Source organism: Esox lucius, chromosome 9 (genome assembly GCF_011004845.1).
Source record: "Esox lucius isolate fEsoLuc1 chromosome 9, fEsoLuc1.pri, whole genome shotgun sequence".
Classification (NCBI taxonomy): Eukaryota; Metazoa; Chordata; class Actinopteri; order Esociformes; family Esocidae; genus Esox; species Esox lucius.
In genome coordinates, this window is record NC_047577.1 from 10,810,712 (window position 1) to 10,824,721 (window position 14,010).

The window sequence follows — 14,010 nt, forward strand, 5'->3', positions numbered from 1 at the left end:
ACAGTGTAATGAACCGGGTGTAGGCTAGTGTTTTCTGACAGTGTAAATGAACTGGTGTAGGCTAGTGTTTTCTGACAGTGTAAATGAACCGGTGTAGGCTAGTACCGGTGTAGGCAAGTGTTTTCTGACAGTTTAAATGAACCAGTGTAGGCTAGTGTTTTCTGACAGTGTAAAATACGCACTACAGGAATAAAAATTAAATAAAACATATAGTATAGTAACAGAAAGAAAATGCATGTGGGGAAGAGGCGCCCATGCGCTTTAATGTTGGTTTATTATGTGGACACTGAGCAACCCAACCCGCTCCACTTCCATCCTGTCAATGAGGATGGGTGCGATCTCTCCGTTTTGGGACACACATTCTACATAATTTTCTGCCCAGGCTAAAACGTGTCTCTCTAAACTAGAGAGAATTAATATAATTTATTTCACCAGCCGGAGAAAGGATATTAATGAATAGTTAGAGTCAGTGGCATTGGCACCCCAATGACCATAATAACACTGTCCTTCTGACTTGCAATACATACACACTCACACACACCGATAACATTTACTCAGAAGGGACGTTATGTGGTTATCCAATATTTACATTGAACTCCTTCGTAATCTCCTTCCATTCTAGGATGAAAGCAATCTTCCACCATATTTTTATGAGAACCCACCCCAATGAGAAAAATGAATCCCTCCATTCCTCTGCCTCCTGTAATCCACAGTCCCAGCGTCCAGGCCTGGTTCCAACGTGGGTTTCTTTCCTTTCCTCCTACATTCTTTGTGCATTGTTTTCTATTTAGACTAAGGCAGATAAGTGACATCACAGCCTGAAATCCATATTTTGTACTGACATTCCACTGAAAAGACAGAGATTGTGGGGTACACAGAGTTGAACATCCGGGTTAATGCCGGAGAAGCTAATGAAAACTAAAGTGAATGCTTTTAAACAGCAAGTCGACGCCCAGTGATCAGTGAGTTCTTCAGTGAAGGGAGTACAGGAAGGAAAAATGTCTACAGTATGGAACATGGCCTCCAGGCTGTCCTATGCAATGAGACTTCAATGGCTTCGCTAATCTAAAGAAACAGTCTATACTTCCTTCCTCCTCTACCCATCCTCCCCCCTCCGCTTTCATCCCTCTCTTGCTTCCTCTCCTCATCCTCACTCCGCTATCCACCCTCCCCTCGTTCATTTTCCTCCCTCCTTCTCATCGATCCATCCTGTCTGACCTCCCCCTGTTAACACACACTCCTCCATCCACTCTACCTGACCTCCCCCTGGTAACACACACTCCTCCATCCACTCTACCTGACCTCCCCCTGGTAACACACACTCCTCCATCCACTCTACCTGACCTCCCCCTGGTAACACACACTCCTCCCTCCACCCTTCCTGACCTCCCCCTGGTAACACACACTCCTCCCTCCACCCTACCTGACCTCCCCCTGGTAACACACACTCCTCCCTCCACCCTACCTGAACTCCCCCTGTTAACACACACTCCTCCCTCCACCCTACCTGACCTCCCCCTGGTAACACACACTCCTCCCTCCACCCTACCTGACCTCCCCCTGGTAACACACACTCCTCCCTCCACCCTACCTGACCTCCCCCTGGTAACACACACTCCTCCCTCCACCCTACCTGACCTCCCCCTGGTAACACACACTCCTCCCTCCACCCTACCTGACCTCCCCCTGGTAACACACACTCCTCCCTCCACCCTTCCTGACCTCCGGTATCCATAGAAACAGTTGTCTTTACACACAATGGACACGTGTGTGTGGGGGGGGGGGGGTTTGACGTATGTGTCTGTGTGTGTGTGTGTGTGTATGTGTGTGTTTGTGTATGTGTGTGTGTGGTCCCAGTGTTTTTTGGCAGGTCCCCACCAGGGAAAACATAATTTCCGACTTAGGGTTACTGTAGGTGTGGGGAATAATAAGTAGGACTATTGTTAGAATTGGGATTACTTTAAGGTTTAGGTATCACAAGTTAGGTTTTTGAGGTTAGGATTAGGTAAAGGTTAGGGTTAGGGTTATGTCTTGTGCTAGGGAATAGGAAACATGGATTTCTATGTCTGTAAAGTCTCAGGTCCACACAAGTGTTGAAAGACAAGCATGTGTTTTTGAGTGAGTGTGTGCGTTGGTGTGTGGTTGTCATGGAGGGTTTTGGAGTGTAGGGTTACTGTGTATGGAGGGATCTCTCTTTAGATGCAGCTTCTGAATAGAGGAGAAAAAGTAGAGGAAGACAACTGACACCAGAGGAATCCTCTCTTCCTTTCCTTCCCTCTTATCCGCTCCTCTGTTGTCATCTTCTCTCCCATTCACTCCTCTCCCTCTCCTCACCTTAACAGTGGGGAGTCTCAGGTCCTCCCTCACCATCGTCTCCATGGCGTCTGAATGGAGGAACGGAGAACGAGAGAACCAGGGGAGTTCAGTTGACTTTTTCCCAACAGGAAATCGCCCATGTTGTTTTCAGAGTGCCCTAATCTCTTTTTAATATCAGGTTGTGGGAAAACTGGGGGGGGGGTAGACAGGAGGAAACACAGAGGCAAAGAGAGAGGGACACAGAAGGAGACAGAGGGACAAAGGGAGAGACAGGTTTGTGGGGCAGGTGGTTAAGAACGGAGCAGACAGTGGGAAACCTGAGGAAAAACCGAGGCAAAAGAAACCAGGTCTGCATGAATGACTGTGTCTTTCTGTCCCTCAGTTAGGCCGTCTGTATATTTCAAAAAATGCAGTGTAATGTAGGTGACTACAATCTAGGAATATTCCAGATATATTTCGGGATGTGGTCTTGCTGGTCCAGCTGAGGGACAGACATATTAACAGACATAGACAGACATTAAAAGACATAGACAGACATATTAACAGACATAGACAGACATTAAAAGACATAGACAGACATATTAACAGACATAGACAGACATTAAAAGACATAGACAGTCATATTAACAGACATTAAAAGACATAGACAGACATATTAACAGACATAGACAGACATATTAACAGACAAAGATGGAAGAAGGATTCCTGGCTATTTGTCAGTGTCATTTAGTAGAAACCCATCCCTCCCGTTAGCCTGCTATTGTTGGAGATGGTGGGGGGGGGGAGCTCACAAAAGAACCGAAGAGCCCTTGATACAAAACTTAGAGCCCAGGGGTTGTGCCGCGTTAACCTCTTTACGTTGATGCACCACTGCTTTTTTGTTGTAAGTAAGGTCTCTATGTCTTTGGTTCCGCCCCCCCCCCCCCCCCCCCCCCCCCCCTGCATTAGAGCATGCTGGTCATCCCTCCTGGGTTGGGAGGCACCGGGGGTGTGGGGGGGGGGAGGGGGCATGGCCACTCTCCATTAAATTCTTTGTGTTGGCGTTGGTGTACGTCCTCCCAGCTCTCCCCCACTGCTCCTAGACACACGTTCACTGTGCCCCTCTTACGTACAACGCAAGCTCTCTCACACACACACACACACACACACACACACACACACACACACACGTCACACACTACACCCGCACAGTACACGCACATATGAACGCACAAGCTTTCTCTTTCTCCCTTTACTACCCCATCCCCGCCCACCCACCCACCCTCCCACACACACACACACACACACACACACACAGTAAAACAGCATATTAGGTGTTGTCCAGTGGGTCACAAACACGCTGACAGGCTGACGTAATGCACACAATGTGGCTAAATCCCAGGGACAGAATGGGCTGACAAGCCCCTTACCACAGGAGATCTCTTGAGTTAAGCTGGCGTAAGCCACAGCATGTCACAATATAGGATGCCCTTCTGGGGGGGGGGGGGCATAGGCTGGGATATCGGCCATCGGGTCATAGGATTGTGTATCACACAGGCATTATGGGCCGTCTTCCTAAGCGTGTCTCATAATCAGTTACTGATTATCCGTTGTTAAAATAGCACGCTGTCTTTCAAATACGCCGGGAAAGAGATGGTTCGGGGGTTGATCACGAACGTCATGGCGACTTTTTTGGCGGTCGCCAATCACCCTTCAAAACGCAGCCGGCGCAGTGAGCACCCAGGGTCGGGAAGCGACCTTGTTTCATCTACATCGTTTTTTGAAAACTAGATTTTTCGTTTCGTAGCCGAGGCGGCAGAATTCCGATCCTGGCGGTCAGGCGCCCACGTTACCGCAACACTGTCCTCAGCAGCTGGGGAAGACAGCAGCAGGGACGGTCAGGCTGAACCTTTAACAGTCATGCATCAGTCCTTGAATCATCAGCTCAGCACCCTATCTAACCAATAGACAACACGTATTATATACAACAAATGTTTACAGGATAGGCACATTATTCCTCTCTCTCTCTCTCTCCCTCTCTCTCTCTCTCTCTCTCTCTGTCCCTCTCTCTCCCACCTCTTTCCATCTCCTGACACCGTCCCTTGTTAATTTCTGTACATGTGACCTGATAAAGGTCATGGGTCATGGGCCAGTGAGTGGAGGGGGGTTGTGGGGGGGGTCTCAGTTCTCTAAGCCGTTCTTGTTATAAGCAGAGGCCTGGTCTCCGCCGAGCCTTTCAGTGGGGGGGGGGGGGGGCCGGAATGAACTCCGTAGGAGGGCATGCTCCCTTCGCAGGCTGTTACGTACCCCGCCTCCAGGAACGTTGGAGGGGTAGCCATCTGCGCCCTTTGTCTGGGGTCTGAGCCCACCACCCCCCCCCCCCCCTTTACACACACCCCTCTAGTCAACTCCCACAGTTGGAGGGAGTTCAGGCCTCGATTGAAAATTACTCTTTTCTCTCTCTCTCTCAATCTCTCTCTCTCCCTCTCTCCTTCTCTCTCCCTCTCTCCTTCTCTCTCCTTCTCTCTCCCTCTCTCCTTCTCTCCTTCTCTCTTCTCCTATGCCACCACTCAGTAGGGGAAAATAACTTATTGAGCAGTCAATAGCAACCCTTGGCTATGTATATAGAACTAGAATGTGGTTCAGCAAAGCTGGGGCCTCTCTCCTCTTCTGGAGGGAGACCCAGTGTGAAATTTCTCCTTTACCCTCCTCCTGTCTCCCTCTCATCACACAGGCACACAATGAGGCCTTGTGTGTCTTTGCCCCTCGTTGATGGAGGGAGCGCTTCACGTAGCTTATTGTCACGGCTCCAGACAGAAATGACCAACTGACCGAATGTCCTTGGTGAGGGGATAGTGTTTGAATTGCCCACTGAGTGCACTGACGGACATCCAACATCAAAGTTGGGTTTTTTTTTATTGGTTTTTATTTTCTATATCGACCGCTTAGTGGGATTCCAGTGGGGGGAAAAAACCAATCCACCGGGCAACAGTCATAAATCGTTTTAATATCCAAGCAGAGCCACTGAAAGGATGAAAAAAAGAAAGAATAATTAACGGGGCGGGCGGGGGGGGGGGGGGTGAATCCTCACAATGTCAGAGTTTAAACAGCGTAGAAATAAGACACCCATGACTTTGGCTGAGCATCACTAATTAGAGTCTTTTATAGTGCACAACCTCTGTCAAAACTAGTGTACTAGATAGGGGATAGGCTATCCTTTGGGACAGACATAGTCTGCCCCTTCAAATCCCCAGGAGTAAAATATCAGAAGGCAGACAATGAGACGATCATTACAATACACACGAAATCCCTATTCTGGAGTTAAGACCGACTAAAGGCGGTGACTAGACGAGCCGTCGTTAACAAAGCACAGATGTTCAGAGCGAGGGAAAGAGAGAAAGAGAGAGAGAGAGGGGGAGGGAGAAAGAGACAGAAAGAGAGGGGGAAATCAGACATGGCTCCCTCTCCCCACCATAGAGAAGTAGAGCATTCAGCCCCCTGCATCGTCTCCTTGTCGAAGCCAAGCAAGCCTAACAAGCGTCTCGGGTCCAGTGAATGGGAGACCTAGTTTCGGCCTTAGCTGGGCTCTCGGGCTGCGTTCGTTCTGCCTGGCTGGGGCTACTGTCCTATTGTTCAACCCTCAGGGCGGCACGGCCATCCTGGTTCTTCAGTGAGGGAAGAGCCCTCCGTAGTCCCAGACAAGGGGGACTGATACGGGGATAAGGCGGTGGCCGGGACCCTTAAACTGGAGGTCGGCGCCCAGAGAGGAAATCTCAGAGGCGGGTCAGTGAGTCAGTGCGAATGCGTTCGCGGACGCACACCAGCGCTCTTTATTTGGGTCGTGGGAGGTTAGTCAATTTCTCATTTGGGTCAGAACCTTTGTGTTTTAGTTGCGCTGGACAGGACAAGGGGTGATGGATTTGGAGGGGAGGGACTCGGGGGGTGTCTGCGCTGTTCTAAGAGATGATTCTCTAACTGCTTCGCCGAATGGACTTGGCCCTAAATGGGCGGTTAAAATGTCAGAGTGATGAGAGGTGGGCGGGACATGAGCCCTAGATGATGATGTTGCTGTTGTCGGGGACAACACGCCAGCTTTAGAATCCTCAGCATGATTCGTTGCTACCCAGGCCGCCTCACTCCTGCCACTGACTGAGTCGTGAAAACAATTTTGTGTGAACATGGAAGAAACTCATAGAAAGCTGTTAGCAACCAATATGTAATGGCTGTCCAACCAAGCGAATATTTTTTTTTGTTGTCATGCTGATTTATTGCTGTTAGAGGCACATTTGCTGTAAAAGCAAGAAACCAAAGGCCCATTGTGAGTCCATGGTATTAGTGGATTTGGATTACAATACTCTCAGAAAAGAAGGTTCAATAACGATTTCCCTGTCGCTGTAGGGGAACTCGTTGTGTTGGTTTTATTAAATTTTCACCCCCGTCTTCTAGAGTCTAGACAATGTTGGGGACGTGCAGAAGTGGATCTTAACTTAGGGCCTCTTCTCATCCGTCCTTCTCATCACACACACACACACACACACACACACACACACACACCCCCAAACAGGCAGGCTGCTGGCCGTCCCACTCATGCTGGGCTGCGTCTTATCCTAATGGGATTGCCATGGTGGAAGTCCTCCCCATAATGGAAATAATGAAATCAGAGAGGAGCCGGGAAAAGAGTACAGGATCCCCACCCGAAAGACGACAGGGTCTGTCCTCCGCTGGGGAAATTAGGAGGGGGGGGGGGGGGGGGGTTTGGGGGGCTATTGGAAAGGAGGAGGGTGCACTGCGTTTGGTTCTATAGATAGAGGGAGAGCAGAAAGAAAAGGGTGAGGAGTGTGGTGGAGAAGGACAGATAGTGAGAGAAGGAGAAAGAGAGGGGGAGAGAGAGAGACAAGAGCAGGAATGGGGAGGACATGTGTGGGTTGAATGTGTTGAGTTAATGAATTCAGCCAGCCATCTTACATGCATTCCCTCTCAGCCATCAGACTTCTAAACATGAATGGAATTTGCCCTGGAAAGGCCAATTTAACACATGTAACCATCAATCAACAGAGCCTAGATTAATTCTGCTACTTACTACTTGCTGTTCTTCTCCTATACAGTTGCTCATAATAAAACTGCTTTAAATAAAGGAAACATTGAGGGAGACAACACACAGTACATGGAGATAAAGAAGTGTTCATTAGCCTATCAGAGACAGGAAGCAGGAGTAGTGATGAGAGGATGGGCTGTGAAAACGAAAGGGAGAGGTTTCTCACAGCACGCCACCTCTCCTCTTGTCCATTCCTCTTCCCCCTGTTCTCGTGCACGCCACCTCTCCTCCTCTCCATTCCTCTTCCCCCCGTTCTCGTGCACGTCAACAGTCTCACTATATATGTACAGTATCAGTCAGTGGTTTGGACACAATGACCCATTCACTTGAAGCAGAGAAACAACAGGAGAAAGAGATGTGACGACAGAGAAATAGAGAGACAGTCAGACAGACCAACCACAGAGACAGACAGACAGTCGGGCAGGCAGGCAGGCAGATAGGGACAGACACTTACATTGTGGTCATTTTGCAGACATTGTAGTTCACTTTAAGAAAGCTAGGTGAAACAACCAGACAGCTTAGATAGTGAGTGTGATATAATCAGTGAATTAGCCGCCGGCTAAAGTCAGCGGTGGAAAGAAGACCAGAGAAATAACAAACGTGGTTGGTTTACACAAGACAACAGACAAACAGGTGTGAGGTCATGCCCTCTGCTCCCGCTTCCTCGTTCAGGTCACTGGCAGACCTTTCTGCGTCTCCTCCCTCCCTGTCTCTAATCTTTACGGTCTCTTCCTCTCTTCCCCTGTAATTTACACAGAGGCGACACACTGCCGACGGCCTCTTGTTCTGTTCCTCGTTCCGCCAAAGACACAGGACAGGGGGAACGGACGGGGAACTGACGGGGAACGGACGGGGAGGCACAAGGACGGAGGAAGGGAGAGAAGGGAGGAGGAAAGGGGAGGGCGGGGTGGGGGGGGGTTAGCGAATAAGGAAGGAGACAGAAAGAATAGAGACTGTCGAAAGGAGACAAGAGGACGGAGGGGAAAAACAGAGAGCCCGAGGAAGGAGATAGAGGAGCAGACGGAGACAGAAAACATACGGTACACCGTCTACAGGAGGTGGGGAAGAGGTAGAGAGAGAATTAGGAGGACAACGAGAGGGGGAGGATGAGCTGGAGATAGACGTCTGAGGCCCAGTGTCTGTGGGTTAATGGCAGGTTAGCGGAGTGACTTAGTGAACAGACACTCTGGGCGGCTCGTCGTTGTGACCGGAGGGGACACACACTCACTCCGGGTCTCGGTCCCTCTCAGTGTGTGTCGGTGTCTCGTTCACTCCCCACGTCTCACTCTGTGTCCGTCCGTCCGGCTATCTGTGTGCCGGTGATTACAAGGGAGGGTGTGTTTGTTTGCCCGTATGTGTCCGTGTCCGTGTGTGTGTGTGTGTGCGTGTGTATCCATATAAGGCTGTGCAAGGGGTTGGGTGGCTTTCTTTCCTCTTTCCCGCTGTAGTCATTGTCACCAGATGTCATTTCATGGGAACAGAGGGACACAATGGTGACCAGAAGCCAAAGGCCAATTGCCCTGGGACAGGGATACGTCACTCCACTCTCGTCCAACAGGTTTCAATCCACGTCTCCTTACTGGTTGGGGTGTGGCTGAGTCTGTGTATGTGTGTGCATGTTGCGGGTCTTCTGAGGTATTACGAGTGTTCTAGTGGCCTGAAACAGGAAGTGTGCGTGAATGAGGTAACTTCCTACTTTTTCTGTCAAAATCTGTCAGTGGAAGAAATCCCAGAATGTTTCTAACTTTATTCAGTATTCTTTTTAGAACACGTGTTTGACAAAATGGTGATAAATCTTCCTGACTTTCCTCTCCACACCCGACGATAGTCATATTTTCCCATCTGTGCGCTAACACCCTTAGCACTTGCCCGTCTCTGTCTGCACACTTGAGGCCGTCAGGGCTTTATTACTGACAGGCATTACGGTCAAGCAATGCAGAGTCCCAAATTCACCCCTTATATTATCTATTTACTGTGAGGATGATCCCAACCAAAGTGCATTCAGGGGCCCACTGAGCTAGAGCTGGCCCCGGTCAGCCGGCAGGACCTTTGCATTAAAACTGCAACGTTTTCTCTCAGCTTTGTTGGCCTAATGTGCAATACTCCAGGATTACCATTCATAGTCATTGCACAGCTGTGCTCCGGGAAACTTAAATGGTGAATCGCAAAGAAATATATTTCCGAGGGATTTTATTCCTCGCCCAGGGGCTATTAATATTTGGGGTAGTTCAAACCCCCCCCCCACTGCGGCAGAGTAGTGGGGGAGAGGGTTGATATTGTATCACATCGAGGTGGGTGAGAATAGCCTTTTGGCCGAAGATTATATCAAGGAAGTCATTCCCTGGGGCTACCAAAATCATAGCCAAACAAATGAGAACTGGCCTAACTGGCCGGTATCTGCTAGAAGACAGATTGGACAGATTAGCATCTTGGCTAAAATCCCAAAGTAGCAGAGACCCACTGGTCCTAGCCTGTTGAGCCCATGGGAAAAGAGGCTTAATTGGTTAACTGACTCAATTGCTAGCTATCTAGCTAGCTAGGTGGTGTCAGTCGGAGGTCACGTGAAATGAAATACTCCCACTAAAGAAACTGTCACCAGTGCGTGTCAGTGTGTGTTTTGAATGCCCTTTGGATTGAGTACACAGAAAGCACCTGTACAAGCTAGCCAGAATTCAGTTTGCAAAGTGAAACTCAGTCAAACAGAGACACAGAAGAAAAAAACTCTGTTATAAAACCTATTTGTTATGAGGGGATGGAAAAAGGAACAAACACTGGAATTTGCATGTGTGTGTTTGTGGGTGTGTGTGCGCATGTGCATAAACTTCCATAAGCTGGGAATTAAAGTCAGTACTCATTACAATCATATAAATGAGCACAAAACACAGAAACGCAATCATTTAAACTGTGGCTATTTTAGAACAACTTTTCAGATGGAGGGGGCTGCAAATGCCAAAGTCCACACCCACACAAAGAAACACACACATAAACAAATGCACACACACACACACATACACAGAGAAAAAAACAAACAGGGTCAAAAGGGTCCTTATTAACAACATTGGTTGACAATACGAAAAGCGAGAGAGAGATTTACACACCTGGAATAAATGGTCTATGGGGTCAGGAGGATGTCGGGAACTTGATAGTAAAACAAAAGGATGTTTTTTAAGCCTTTTAGGGGGGCTCAGCATAAGTGCCTCTGTTTGTCCAAGATAGGAATTCAGGGTCACAGGCTTTTTCTGTGAATGCTTATTCCATAAATTATGAGGAATAATGTTTGTCATCATTCTATACATTATCGTGAACAGTGATTGTCACAATTCCATACATTATCAAAAATAATTACTGTCACCGTTCCATATCTTATCAAGAACAATGGGTGTCAAGATCCTATATGTCGTCAAGAATAATGATTGTCCACATTCTATATGATATCAAGTTAAAGACAGATAAGGAACAGCTGTTGGCTAATTACCCATGAACACCCACTGTTGAACCATTCATCTATGGGCGAAGGATGTGAATCACTAACAGTTATCTGGGAAATAATTATAACCTGTTATTAATATGCTTTCGGATTGTGTTAATGTTTCCGCCTCTCTGTCTATTGCTCTTTCACAGTCTCTGCTCAGCCCTCTCCCCCACTTCCATCTCACTCTTTCTGTTTCTCTTACACAGTCCTTCAGTCTTTCTCCATTTTACAATACATTACATTCCTCCCCTCCGCAGAGACACAGAAAATGTGTGGATGACTCAGAAATTATCCAGAAATGCGTTGGTGAACAATAGACTCCTGGTACATTCACCTCTGTGGAAGAAAGATGTGACTCCCAAACTGTTCCTATACCGTACATAGCGTGTTATGTCAGACCAGGGTCTGGTCAGAATAGTGCACTCTTAGGGAATAGGTTGCCACTTGGGAGTAAACCATTAGATCCCGAGGCAAAATACCAACCACCCACACCAGCCACCTACACCAACCACCTACTAAGACATTACCAGCGATTGTTGTCATGACATAATTACTGAAAGTGTATCATTCCCCAAGTCTGCATGGCTTTTCTTTTTATTCAAAACAAGCTCATTGATATGCTGTCGGCTCATACCAGTTGCTCTGAGTAGGCTTCATTAAATACAACACTGATGACCTCAACTGAAACATTTCCATATTGAAATGACACCATATTCTCATCAGAGTGAAGTAGTTCCTACATACAGTCAATCCCATATGTAATATACTAACTTGTACATATATTTAGTTCCCTATGTAGAGAACTATAGTTAGTCCATATAGATAGTTCCCTATAGAGTGAACTAGTTAGTATTTAGATAGTTCCCTGCGTAGTGAACTAGTTAGTACATATTCAGTTTCCTCTGTCCCTACAGCCAGGGTCTGCTGTTAGGGCCTGCTGTTAGCATTGAGCTGGTCGGTAAGGGCTAGTTGTTATGGTTCCCCTATTTAAGCCTAAAGGAATGAGCGGTAGTTATTGGAAAACTTGACCTGGGTCATCCACAGTGGTGCCTGGTGTGTGGGTGACCTGCGGAGCGAGGGTTGTTAGTCATCATTGATGGCTTAAGGCAAGGATGTGTGTGTGTGTGTGTGAGTAGGCTAGACACCCTTGTTTTGACACAGGATCTGCCCTTTAATTAAAGAACATAGAGCTTGTTTTAATGCAAATGACAGAGTGAAGGTGAGGGTTGACTCGAGTCGTAAGACAAGGGCTGGGGGGGGTTGTAAATGCAATGACTCCATGCCTTTGGGCATGTGTGTGAGAAACAAAAAAAAGTTTTACTTTACAAGGAAATACAGATAAAACAACACTGACAGCACTGTGTGTGTGTGTGTGTGTGTGTGTGTGTGTGTGTGTGTGTGTGTGTGTGTGTGTGTGTGTGTGTGTGGCTCCAGCAGTCAGTGGGTCATTCGCATATAAATGTATAAATGGCAAAACTCAATCAGTCCTGAGCTAAGGCCTTTCTCTCACACTGGACACTAATATCGTGTCTGTCTGTGGGTCTACTTTTATACAGTGTAGTCTGTCTGTGACTCTACTTTAAACCAGTGTCATCTGTCTGTGGGTCTATTTTAATGCATTGTAGTCTGTCTGTGATCTTAATTTAAACCAGTGTCATCTGTCTGAGTTTACTTTAATACTATGTAGTCTGGCTGTGAGTCTATTTTAATACAGTGTAGTCTGTCTGTGAGTCTAATACAATGTATTCTGTCTGTGAGCCTACTTTAATACAGTGTAGTCTGTCTGTGAGTCTAATACAATGTAGTCTGTCTGTGAGTCTACTATAATACAGTGTAGTCTGTCTGTGAGCCTACTTTAATACAGTGTAGTCTGTCTGTGAGTCTAATACAGTGCAGTCTGTCTGTGAGTCTAATACAATGTATTCTGTCTGTGAGCCTACTTTAATACAGTGTAGTCGGTTTGTGAGTCTAATACAATGTAGTCTGTCTGTGAGTCTACTATAATACAGTGTAGTCTGTCTGTGAGTCTACTTTAATACAGTGTAGTCTGTCTGTGAGCCTACTTTAATACAGTGTAGTCTGTCTGTGAGTCTAATACAATGTAGTCTGTCTGTGAGTCTACTTTAATACAGTGTAGTCTGTCTGTGAGTCTACTTTAAACCAGTGTCGTCTGTCTGTGAGTGTATTTTAAACCAGTGTAGTCTGTCTGTGAGTCTACTTTAAACCAGTGTCATTTGGATATGTGTCTTCTTTAGACCACTATCATCTGTCTGTGTGTATACAGACCAGGTTTGTCTGTGATCAGAGTCTACCTTAGACACATTCATTTTGTTACTACCGCATCTTCAAACAAGGCCAGTGAGCACTCCAGGTCAATGTCCCTCAAATGGCTCCCTCTGCTTCCTTCCTCTTTCTCCACCACACAGGGGGTGACAGAGAATAGACAGTCGACGGCCACTGAAGTGATTCCCTTGTGCGTTGGACTTGAAAGTTTTCCCTGTGAACTTTACATCAAACAACCCCGGCCCACACTGGTGGTGCTTTTGAAGTAGCATGCGTGTGTGTCGGTGTGTGTGTGTGTGTGTGTGTGCGGAGCAGAATTTAGAGTGCTCTGTCTCTACATGTAGGCTATGTTGGTAAAAGGAACCGTCTGGTGTTAGATTTTTATTTCTTTAAGAAGCTGAATGGCTACCGGGAGTGTGCAAAGGATCGAGAGTAATCTCTTTACTTACATTTCAGGTGTACACATTAAAATTTGTCGTTTTCCTTTCCCCCCTTTCAGATATCCCCCTTCCTTGCTGAAGTAAAGAAAAAAAGACTGAAATTATATTAAGACAGGCGATAGACACTGTACAGACCAGGAGGAGGTCCAAAACATAAACCTGTATGTAAAATAGACAAATTGCTGACTATAAACTGGTGTGTGTGTGGCATTTACTCCCAATTGCTTTATCACAACAGCCTGGGGTTTTATTCATTCATATGTATGTAGGTAGATGAATATAAAAATGCCTAACAGTCTAAACACCAAACTATTATCTTATTGTACATCTATCTTCCATCTACTGCTATCAGGAATTGAAATATCGGAGTGACAAGCTTTTGCCTACAGTATTTGGCTCAACAAATTGATGGGAAAAAATGCCGG